This window comes from Camelus bactrianus, chromosome 27 (genome assembly GCF_048773025.1).
Source record: "Camelus bactrianus isolate YW-2024 breed Bactrian camel chromosome 27, ASM4877302v1, whole genome shotgun sequence".
NCBI lineage: Eukaryota > Metazoa > Chordata > Mammalia > Artiodactyla > Camelidae > Camelus > Camelus bactrianus.
Window position 1 is genome coordinate 21,570,734 of NC_133565.1, and position 12,618 is coordinate 21,583,351.

The window sequence follows — 12,618 nt, forward strand, 5'->3', positions numbered from 1 at the left end:
TTTTTCATGCCAGTCCTTTCTCTGACTCAGGGGTTCCCACCCTCAGCACTACTGACATTCTGAGAGGGATGATTTCACTGTTGGTGGCCTTGGGGGTGGGCTGGCTATCTGTGCTCTGTAGGGTGTTTAGCTACACCCCTGGACTCTACCCACTTTATGCCAGGAGCAGCCCTCCTCACACTCCCCAAGTCATGACAGCCAAATATGTCTCCAGACTTTGCCAAATGTCCCCTGGGGCAGAGAGGCAAAATTGCCTTCATTTGAGAATCTCTGCTCTGACTCTTGTTTTCTTCCTGGTGCCTCTGAGAAGATGAATCCCCTCGCCACCACCACACCACCTTATTCTCTCTCACCAGCCAATCCATCCCGCCGCCTTTCAATGCTAAACCCCAAACCCAACCCCTGTGTCTCCCCTCAAAATCATCCCAATTTTCAATTCTCAGCCACATTTTCCTTCTCCCAAAGCACTCAATTCTGTTACAGCATGCATCAACTGCTTTTCGTATTTCATTATTTCATGGAACCCCAGGTGGGAGGCTTTAAAAAGATTTTGCCAATTACATAGTCTAAACTTTTATAGTTGAAGAAACCAAGGTCTAGAGATTTGGTTTTGCTTTCAGCTTCCTCAGCTGCTTGCCACACTAGAAGGGAAGCCCCTGGACATTGTGCATTAACCATATCTTTTATTTTCTATATCTTGTGCTGGGGCATCTGGGACCGTGCTGACTCTGGAGGGACTGCTTCTCCCAGGGTTGGTCAGTTCCTAGAGATCATAAACCACTGGCCTGGGAAATGCACCTTTCAAATGCAAACCAACCAATCTAGAGCCCACACCCCCACCACCTCCCTTACTGGGGTCTCACACTCTGGACCACTGTCCACCTGCCCTGATCACCTGGGGCCCAGGTACCAGACATCTACGCATCTATCTTGTTTAATGGAACCAGAGATTACAGTCATCCCAGACGAACAGGGACAACTCCTATGCCCCATAGTCTGCTGAACTTATTCAGATGACCCAGTCCTAAGCCTGCCCACCCTTCCGTCCCATGGAAACTACAATGAAGGCTCTTGTTCACTGTTCCCCCCTCCTCCTCTGCCTCCTGAGAGACCTGGTGCCTCTCCATGTGGCCCCGTGTGGTATGGTGCGCCACTCCTCTTGCCATCTGAGAATGTAACAAGTTACATTTTCAATGGCAGTCATCTCCTGATCTGTTGGCCTGACCATACCTAAGTAATAATAAAACCTATAAATAGCGGCACTGTTTACAACAGCCAAGACATGGAAACAATACGTCCATACACAGATTATTGAATAAATAAGATGTGATATATATATATACACATGCACACACACACACACTAGACTACAACTCAGCCATAAAAAAGAATGAAATAATGCCATTTGCAGCAACATGGATGGACCTAGATATTATCATGTTAAGTAAAGTAAGCCAGAGAAAGACAAATATTATATGATATCACTTATATGTGGAATCTAAAAAAAGATACAAATTTTATTTTCAAACCAAAAATAGACTTATGGACATAGAAAACCAACTGTGGTTACCAAAGGGTAAGGGTGGAGAGGGAGTATTGGAGTCTGGGATTAACAGATACACATCACTATATACAAAACAGATAAACAAGGACCCACTATACACACAGGGAACGATATTCAATTCCTTGTAATAACATAAAATGGAAAAGAATCTGAAAAAGATATGTATGCACATGTAAAATTGAATTGCTTTGCTGTACACCTGAAACTAACATTGTAAATCAACTATACTTCAATAAAAAATAAAATAAAAAAAAATAAAACCTATATTAAAACAAGGGGACCTTGTCGTGTTCACCTCTGCCTTGCATAGTACCTCGCCCAGCTGGGGCTCAGTGAATCAAATCTAACTTTAGTGTTAAGTGGGACTTTTCTTCCGAAGTCTTCCCCGCAGTTTGCATGCCAGGTTCCCACGTACTATTTCTACCTGCACAAGACACAGCTCCACCTCTCACATACCCATAGAATGGGGCAGCCCGTGATTCAAAGCAACTCAGACTGCAGATGTTTGGGCTCAAAATAAATCACATGAATTGGCAAGGGTTTTTTTTTTTTTTTTTCTAATTAGGTTTTGCCTCCATTGTTATTAAAATGAGATTACGTCCCTTGTGATGGGGGACTACTGCTTGGCTGAGTGACAGAAGATGATCAGGTGAGAAAAATTTGCTAAAGATAATTCACAAACTTCTGAAATCGTAGAAACAAAGATGCTTAGATCGTCCAAATAAGAAAATATATGGGAACAATATCACTAATTATCAGAGAAATGCAAATCAAAACTACAGTGAGGTAACACCTCACACCGGTCAGAATGGCCATCATTCAAAAGTCCACAAATGACAAAAAAGATCTCTATAAAACAAGGTATTATGTTAGTGATAACCGCTGTCCGTTTGGTAAATAGTCTCAGCCGTAGTGAGGACAGAAGTTGACTGCTTTAAAGTTCTGCATTTTAAGATGTCAATCTTCTCTCCACCACCGACATAATACTCTTTCCAAGTGGAGCGTACACAGTAAACTGAGACAGTAAATAGAAATAGTATGTTAAAAAAAAAATGCCACCCACAGTTGGATCTGTTTTTAGTGAAAAGCAATTAGCAAACCTGAAAAGTGCATTTCTGTTTATACTCTTCATCCAAACCTGGTTGTTTACAGGGCAGGTCACGTTCCAGTGCGCTGGGGTCTCATAGCTGTGTCAGAATCCCCCCCATCCTTGGTTCCTCACTGGAGAGTCAGGCTCAGTGAATGAACTTTCAAGAGCTGACAGCTTTAATTAAGAATCCGGACCCAACTTAAACAGCTGATTAGTCCTGAGAATAGAAGATTAAACTAAAGCACAGTTCATGAATCTGCAGACGACTCTGCCTTCATAGTTTTGGGAGGATACCGAATGCTTGTTTTCAATTTGTGCGTAAAAACCACCAGGGGTCCTGCCTGCGGGTCCTCCAAGGACACACATACATGTGTGGCCCCATGGGCACACTGGGTAAGGAGAAAAGCAGGAAAAAGGAGGATTTGGGTTAAGTCCCATGAGCAGAGCTAGGCTTCCAACTGGGTTCAAGGGTTTTGTTTTCGTTTTTTTTGAAAGAGTTTTTCTCTTTTTGCAGTAAAATACTCATAACAGAAAATTTCCATTTCATCCCTTTATAGTGTGACATTGTGTATATTCACAATATTGTGGTGACATCGCCACTATTTATCTCCAGAACTTTTTTTCTCACCCCTGCCAACAGAAACTCTATACCTACTAAACAGTAACTCCCTCATCCCTCCTACTTCCAGCTCCTGAGAACTTCTATTCTTCTTTCTAGCTCTACAAATGTGCCTACTCTAGGCATTTTTTTATAAGTGGAACCAAACAATATTTGCCCTTTTATGTCTGGCTTCTTTGACTTAATATAATGCTTTCAATGTATCTCATCCATGTAATAGCACGTATTACATGCTAATAGCTAATAGCCTAGCTTTGGATGTGGCAGTTCTAAGGAGGTAGAACATCACAGAGACAAGGGAAGGAAAGCCCCCTCCAAAGTATTTGTGCCTGAATCATTGAGCGCCTGTGATTAGAACCGGAGCAGAGACCCCCCCAGCTGACCCGTGCTCGAGGGCCTCAGGGGCTCTCTCGCCCAGAGCTTACTTGGCTAGAAGCTTCCTAAATGTGTGGCCGGCAAGTTGAGCTTTGATGCCCGTTTCCTCCTCCATCCGAGGAGCTGGTTGTATTTGGCCGAGTGCTCAGATGTGCAAAGGGGCACCTGACTTGGCTGGTCCAGTGCAGATCCTCGCAACAAGGCTGGTGATAAAAAGTGTCCTCAGTCACCCCGGCAGAGCGGGGAATATGGCGCTCCAGCTTTTGGGCTGGACCAGTTTGCACACCTAAAGAGACTCCATCACAGGGTCTCCTTCATTCACTCTGAGCGGAGGCAGTTCCATGAGTGCTTGTCCACTAGGCTTGGTAGTTCTTTTCCGGTTGCTTACTGTGCGACCGTCCCCTACCACCTGGATACCACCTCCACTAGTGGAGAACCTCCAAGCTTCCCAGTCATACTGGCCTAAGGCATCTTCAGTAGACGCCACTGGGTAGTCCCTGATGAAGGACTGGTACCCATTCACCAGCTGATCAGGAGTGATGTAAAGGCTAGGGTCAGCTGGAGACCCAAAGTTCAAGGTCATACTTTCCAAGCTCCAAGACTTAGAGACTGTTGCATCCATGCCATTCACCAGCCTTTCCAATCATATCCCACAGCAATCCTAAGATTCTGTATTCTTTAGGGCACAAGCCGGCAAACTTTTCTTTCACAGGGCCAGACAGCAACTATTTTAGGCTTTGTGGGCCAAGAGGAAAAACTGAAGTTCTGATGCTGATGAAGGGAATTCAACAACCAAAAGAGAACACACATTCCCACCAATTTCTTTTTGATAAATTAAAAATATAATAAAAATGAGTTCCTTTTTATGGTAACAGGTCTAATGAGAAGAATGTACTTCTTTTGTGGGGGATAAGATTTTACTTAATTGAGGTTCAAAGTCAGCGTTCCTATTGTTGGAGTAGAAAGGTGGCCCCATCCTTCTGCAAAGCCCTGCCTTGTGTCTCTGAAACACTGTTATCTTCCCTCTGGGGAACTCACCAGATTGCGTTACCTGAATCTCTCTTTTGGATTTACACAGTATATACCCTTACAGTGTTGGAGAATTTGTCATACAGGGAAACAAATTAAAGGCACAGGCTCTGAGATAAGACTCCCAGGGTTTGCGTTCTAGACGAATTAATCTTCAGCTGTGTGATCTTTGACTGTTACTAACCTTTCTAGAAACTTCTGTTTCTTCATCTAAAAAATGAGTAATAGCATTTATTTACTTCATAGGGTTGTCGTGAAGATTAAATGAGCTGATGAATGCAACAATTCAGAATAGCACATGACATATTGTAAAGAGCCCAATCTTAAAGTTATACTTATTTTGATTTTTTCCAGTTCTTTAAAAATACAAAATAATCTTGACTCCTGACTTGAGGGCCACGCAATAGCAGGTAGCTACCTGGATGTGTCCTGTGAGCCATGCTTTGCTGACTCCTGCTCCAGGATGTTAGGAGCAAAATGCAACCTTGTCCTCCACATAGTAGGCATCTTTGCCGTATTTCCCCTGATGGCATCCTTCTGGTTGAGGTAGGCTTCTGCTGCATCAGCACAGCTTTTCTGAAGTCACAACAATAGCGAGGACCACAATCCCCTGGAGCTACCCTGGATCACAGTGAGAGCTGGAACTGGCCGGTCACTTCTGGATTGCCAGCCGGGACTCAGTGTGATGGTGCAGGGGCCCCCTGTCAGCAGCTTCACCTTTGCAGGCAGTGAACGACACTTCTGGTATAATGTTGGCACGAAAGTTAGGTTTATTCCCAGTGCCACCCATGTCTGGTACTGGTTTGCTGCTCTCCTCAAGGTCCACCCACTCATCTTCCTGCTTATCAGGTCACTGATGTGCTCAATAGTCTTTGAGATGCCTTTTCCTATACAGCAAGTTTTATCATTGCACTGGAGCTCTTGAACTTCCACTGAAGCACTGCTAGGCACAGAGCTCTGAAGACACCAGTGTAGGTTTCAGCCTTGACAGTGGTGTTTCCATGACAATTGAGATCTCAGGCACTGGGCTTCCGCAGGTGCCGTAGGTACCAATGGGAGGGGGTTATGCCAGCCAACTCATAGGCATCTCTCTTCTTATGCCTTCCTCCATGAATGCTCAGCTCCCTTATCTGCCATCCCCTCTTGCTTCTTGTTAAATATTAGCTTGGTCTGATGTATCTGTTGGCTGTGATTTCAGCCAACTTCTGCTTGTTAATCAGTTTCTGTCGGTGTATAAAAAGGAACCACCAGCTCACTCTTGGCTCTTCCCTCTGCTCAACTTCAGAAAACATCCGTGAGAACTCAGAGCTTTGATTCCAGCTAATTTCCCCAGTCTCTCTATAAAAGTGCTTATAGTCAATTGCATGTCAGAAAAGTAAACAAGTCACTTGGATGCCAAGCATTTTCCACCACACTTCTTCCCGATCGCTTCTCTTTCTCATCATGAAACTGTCACCAATAACCAGCAGAGGGGCCATATAATTTTCATGCAGACCAGGACACTTCTGGAGCAAACCGAGGCACCAACCAGAGAAGATACATTAAACTGGGATTACCAGTTCACACAGGACTTGTCATCCTCCCAATCTACACCCATCTTATAAAGGAGATGAACTATAATAAAAGACTTCTAAGAGACTGCTGCATTACGAATCCAGACCACCAAAAACCCCAGAAACTAAAGCTGTTAAAACTCAGAGGAGACACATGTATCTGCAGTTGGTTGAGCAGGAGCTGGTAAAAGCCATGGGCAGAGAAGTCTTCACCAGTAAGTTGTTCATGGCTGTAGGGCCCGTCTGAGGCCCTCCTACCCTCATTCTGAAGGCCTGGCTTTACAGTAAACCAGCGCCTCTCATCCTGCCTCGGTGTCCTGGTCACCCCAGCAGCAAGGTACATCCTACACTCAGCCATCACTGTGGCTTCACCTAGCACGTGGCTTCACCACCGGCCTCCCAGTGCAGGGCCAAGCCATGGAGCGGCGTTATCTCCTGCACTTCCAGCATGCTCCAGGGAGGACTGTGGAATGAGGAGATGAGTCAACAAAGCTGAAGCCATCCCTCTGCTGCAGAAAGAGGAGTCAGCCTCCTGGACGCACGGCTCAGGGAGGAAGAAGAGAAACCCTGGCCTCACTCCCACCACCACTGCCCACCCCCCACATCCACCCAGTGTGTTTCAGGGCCTTTGCACTGGCTGTTCTCTCTCCCTGGAACATTTTTCCAACTGATACCCCATGGCTTCCTCCCCTCTCTTTCAAATCTTGGCTAAAAGCTGACCTACTCAAATTGGCCTTCCCTGGCCATTCCATTTAAAATGGCACGTGCTGACTCGCTCCCCTCACTGTGGGCCTCCCAGCTCTCATCTCCTTTTATCTTCTCATGACCATACCGTGTGTTAAGTGTTCCATCCACCTCTACCACTGGACTGCAAGCTCCCCACTGGAAGCGCTGTGTCTGTCTGGTTAATCACTGCACCCACAAGGCCCGGACGTCGTAAGGGGTCAGTGAGTATTTGTGAATAGAGGGAAATCTGCCTCCTCTCGTCCTTTGTCACAGCAGAGGGGCCAGCTGTCCTCTTATCCAAACCCAGAACCTCCACCTGTGCTCTGAATGCCATCTCTTCCTGCCTTTTGAGACTCTTGTTCTATCAACTATTTCTTTCCTCTTTCTCATGTATTTACAGCTTCCTTTTGGATGTGTAATCATTCTGGTATTTCTCTTGGACCTAGGATATGTTGGACTCCATTATACAAATATTATATTAGTTCATTTAAGTCTCACAGTAGGCTTAGGATGCAGAAATGATGGCCCATTTCTACATGGGAAGAAACAGAGGCACAGAGAAGGGGAAAAACCTGCCTAGGGCCGCACAACTACTCAGTGGGGACGCCAGGATTTGAACCCAGCAGACTGGCTCAGTCCAGCTCCTCATCAATCTGCCAGCCCGCTGGCTCCCATCTACTCATGTTTATATACTGGCTTGCTCTTCCCATCTTAAATAAACCATCTAACCTTCCTTCCACGTACCCCCCGGCTGCTTCTCCATCTCTCACCAGCACTTAGCAAACTGCTTCTACACCAACGGTCTGCGATTCCTCACTCCACCCTCTCCTCGTACCACTCAGTTCTGGTTTATGTTCCCATCACTAGAGCAAAAGAGCTCTTGTTTGAACACCTTAAGCATTTCTCTGTCCACATCTGATTTGAACTCTGTCAATGTTGGATGACGGCTGCACTTCCTCACTCCCGGGTAGTAAAGTTGGGGCTTCCTGGGTCTGACCAGAGGGAGGCTCCTGGAGAGACCTTCTCCCTTTGGAAGAAATAAACTCCTAGGAAGAGACATGATAAATGACCCCAACTGAAGATAAGGGTTGGAGTCCTCAGAGCAAATTTAAGATTCCTTCTGGCTCCAGAAATCCATTATTTAAAATCATCTCCTCTCAACACTATAAGGTTCCATGAACAAGGACAGAAAATCCTTCCTTGATTCTTTCTGTTCCCCTGACAGAGGCTGCCTTCAATTAAAAATTTCAATTTTTCTCTGTATCCACACCCAACCAGATTTTGTCCAGCATTACTTTCTATAGTTTTTCTTACAAAATATTCACTTTATAAAAATTTCAAAACAAAATATGATTGAATTTTTCCCCAGTAAAACAGTTTCCTGCACCCACCAAAATTTACTCCCTAAGAGTGATGCCCTCACCATCCCAGGTGGCAATCCCAGTCCGAGAAGGACATATTAACGAAACACGTCCCTAGGAAGGAGAAGTGGATTCCAAGAAACCAGTGAAAATTATTAATAATTTTATTTGTTTGAGCTCCACCACATGCCTGGCACTGTCCCAGCGGCATGTTAATTTTTGCATTTTGGTCTTAGAAATGGGACACGCAGGCTCAAAATGTTAAATGATTTGCCCGGGGGTCACCCCCAGCGGATAAACTGGGAGAGCAGGGATTCAGGTCACGTGTAACCAAACCACATGTGCCTGCAGAAAGGTGGCCCCTGCACCCTGCTCTTTACCTGCTGCATGTAAGGATCTAATACCCTGCTGCCGGGGAGGTGCTGGAGACAGGCGGAAGCAAAGGTTACTCAACAAGCCGTTGTGAGACAGTTGGTGAGCTAATTGGGAAAAGATTCAAGTCAGATTCTCCAACCACACCAATAAGGATAAAATGTGATCCAGCCATTGAAAGCTACGTGTAGGGACAGTTTCATATGAAAATTCATTCAATCTTATTTCAGTCCATTTGGGCAGCCAGAACATAATACTGTTGTCTGGGAGGCTTATAAACAGTAGTAATTGTTAGCTCACAGTTCTGAAGGCGGGAAGTGCAAAATCAGGGTGCCAGCATGGCTGGGAGAGGGCCCTCTTCTGGGTCCCGGATGTCCTGTATCCTCACCTTGAAGAAGGGGCGGGGGAGCTCTCTGAAGCCTCTTCTATAAGGGCACTAATCCTATTCATGAGGGCTCCACCCTCATGACCTCATGACCCCAAGGCCCTTCCCTCCAAATTCCATCACATTGGGTATTAGGATTCGAATATGTGAATTTTCAGGGATGGGGGAGACACAAACATTCAAACCACAGCACCTCCACTGGCCAGTCACTTAGTGTCCACTGTTGACAGTCACTGGGCTTCCAGCTGCAGACACAGTGTTAGCCTTGACTGTCATTTCCTGCTTTTTAAATTGTATTAGAAATATACTACCATAAAACCTTAATGGAGAGCTTGGCGGCCCTGAAAACTTCTCATTTCATTCATGTCACACGGCATGGATAAATCCGTGCTCTTTAGAGAGAAGCAGATCGCCCCTCCGACGTGCTGCGTGGGGGTCTTGAGCCCGCCTTGCTGGGACTTGAAAGGCCTCTACCTTAAGCCGGCCTTTCTTCCCTCTCTTTTGTTCATTTCTTGACAGACCTGCACTCAGACGCCGTGTCCCTGTTAACACAGCTGCAGCCTTTTCCTGAGAAAACCCCTGGAGGGCACCCAGGTTGGGGAGGACTTCAAAGTCACTTTTCTTCTGGGTGTTTCATGTGTCCCCTTCCCCACTCTGCTGATTCTGGATAAACGCTGCCCTCCCCTCCCCCCACCCCCGACAAGCAGTCAGCACTCAGGGAACGTCACTGTCATCTGGAATGAGGACAACAGCACCACGAGTGACGGCGCTAGGGTTCTGGCTCCCAGTGGGCTCTAGCTTTGCAGCCCTTGGCCTCTCAAGGTCTCAATGTCCTTCTCTGCAAAGCAGGGTCTTGTGGTGGGACCGCAGTGAGAAGCACCGGACAGACATGACTGTCAGCTGCAGTATCGTTACTTAAGGTGACGGCTACTGCCTTCGGGGTCAGAAGAAACCATTGCTGCATGTGAACTCTGCTGAGCCCCCTCGGAACTGCTGTCCTCAGGGAAGCTGCCTTCCTCCAGTGCCGTCCGTTAGGGAGAAACAGGGAGCAGTGGACAGAAGAACATGGAGCGTGTTAACCATGGCAGAGCCATGATTCCCGCCACTGCCGCTGCTCTGTCTGATGGTGTGTGTGTGTGTGTGTGGGGGGGAGCATCCAGAGGGGAGGCCTGCCTGAGATTTAATTAGTGTGTTTGCCAGAAACACAATCACAGACATAGAAGACAAACTTATTACTGGTGGGGAAGGGAGTGGGGAGGGATAAATTGGGAGTTCGGGATTTGCAGATCCTAACTACTATATATAAAATAGATAAACAACAAGGTCCTACTGTACAGCACAGGGAACTATATTCAATACCCTGTAATAGCCTATAATGAAAAAGACTATGAAAAGGTATATATATATATATATATATATATATTTATAACTGAATCACTATGCTGTACACTAGAAATTAACACAACATCATAAATCAACTATACTTCAATAAAAAAGAAATCAGTGCGTTTTCTTCAGCAAAGAAGTACTCAGCTAAATAGCACAAGAGGCACATCTGACAGTCATGTTGCCAAGAGCTGGGTGTGGCCCATGCATGGAGCCCCAATGGGATGTTTGTAGTGTGACCTGATCCCTGAGTGGATGGATGACACATCAGTCCTCCTTGCTCTGCAGACACTGAGTGAGACCCTGAAATATCCCTTAGGTCCCAGTATCCCCCTCCTTCATCAAGTGCCAATACCTCTCCAGGTTTTCTTTGAAACTCTTCCCCGCCTCCCCCTCGCATGTCCCCCCCATCCCCCACCGTCCCTTAGATGTTGGGGTCGCTCAGAACTCACCCTTAGCCCTTGTGAAACCCCAGCTGCCGTTGTTCATCTTTATGCCCACATATCTCCAGGTACCTTCAGGCTCACTCCTGGCTCCAGAATCAGAGAATAGCCTGGACACTCCCCCCCACCCCCACAGACCTCAGACTAGCTCTCACACCCTGACCCTGTTCTCTCTCAGGGTTGTCTCAGGGAATGGCCCCCACCCAGTCGTTCAGAATCAGGATGCTGTGGGCACTCCCCACCCTCCCATCACCCAGCCTTCAGACTTGACCACCTGAGGACAGCAGGAGCCGCACCCTCGTGCCTTCCCTCTGGACCACCGCTGTGGCCTCTCTCTTAGCTCCCTCTCTGCAGAGAGTCATTCTTTGCCAACAGCTCCCACGTGGGACCCGGCTTTCCAAAAGGCAAAGTGCAGCATGGTGCTCCCTCCCGGACACTCTCCCAGGTTCCTGCACAGAGACCCACCATCTTCAAAGTAAAGTTCAGGCTCCTTAGCATAGCGCAGAAGACCCTTTCTGAGCTGGTGCTCCTTGTCCTCATCTTCACCTTTCCCACACATCCCCTTGCCAACTCCACCAAGCAATGGGCTGTTTCTGGCACGTGTGAGTCAGATCACAAGACTGTGCCTTTGAACATCATGCTCTCCTTCCAGGATCCTTTATTCTATTTTCCACTGACTTCATTCAGAGTTTATGACTTGACAACCTCAGGTCATATCTGCCCTGAATGTGTATTTGGGGGGCTTGCATAATGTTGAATCTTTGAAAAATAAGAGGCCAATAGTTAAAAGTTAAGGGACTAGTCATTATAAAGTATCCTAAATTTTGGCTTCTTTTGAACAATCAAAGCATTGGCAACCCTGAATCACAGTCATTGGTGGAGCTGAGAAGCAGCTGTGCTTCATGCTGGGGGGTGGGGTGGTACATAGTATATTTTCACCCAGTCCACACCACTCCTTATTGCCTTACACTGAGCTGTTTCATTTATTGTTGTGATCTGCCTGGAGCCTGAAGGAGGCATTTGAGTTTGAGATCCCTAGATCCACCCCCACTCAGGCAGCAAAGCTCAGCTCATGTCACTTTTTCCATGACTTTCTCTGACTCAGACGGCCCTCTTATGCCAAGTACAGCAAGCCCACAGGACCTGAGGGTGTGCAGGAAGTGGCACGGGGTACTAGTCTCTTGTTCCCTTTCAATGATGACTGACAAGATGCTTATTGATGAAATCAACCATAGCAGAAGAGGAACACTGAGGGGCACTGACCTCCCCAACGCAACCCTCTCCACAGCAACATGCCCAATATTCAGAAGACAAAAGTTCCGGGAAAGGAAGTCTGGGAGCTCTGTTCTCCCTGTAACATGGTGTGAGGCGGCTTTCTGGGGCTTGCTGATTGAATCATCGACTGATAGACTAGTAAGAGGAAGCCAGTCCTGGCTCTGGGAGGAAACTCAGCCCTAATGTCTCCCGGTGTCAGCTGGGGCCTCGATCCCCATTCCCCATCTCGTGTTCTGTAGGAGCCCAAGGCTCTGGGGAGGAACTGGGGTGGGGGGGTCTGCCCTTTAGGTCCTCCCTGTGAGCTGCTTTCTGATTGCCTTGGAGAAAAGCCCAGAGACAGTGCTCAGGGTGGAAAAAATGAACTCCAGCCTGTGGGTTTAGGGTGTGGAAAATGACTTCACCCCACAAACACCACTGTGGCTGGTGGAGGAGGGAGCAGG

General features: G+C 46.8%; 1 protein-coding gene and 1 non-coding gene across 2 annotated transcripts in view; both read right to left on the bottom strand.

The window, feature by feature from the left end:
• ST8SIA2 (ST8 alpha-N-acetyl-neuraminide alpha-2,8-sialyltransferase 2) overlaps nt 1-12,618 on the bottom strand; it is a 60,519-nt gene that overhangs the window by 30,107 nt on the left and 17,794 nt on the right. The window lies entirely within an intron of this gene.
• Nucleotides 9,364-9,502, bottom strand: LOC123619097 (small nucleolar RNA U109). Its single transcript, XR_006727636.1, has one exon. It is a non-coding gene; the product is annotated as a small nucleolar RNA U109 (small nucleolar RNA).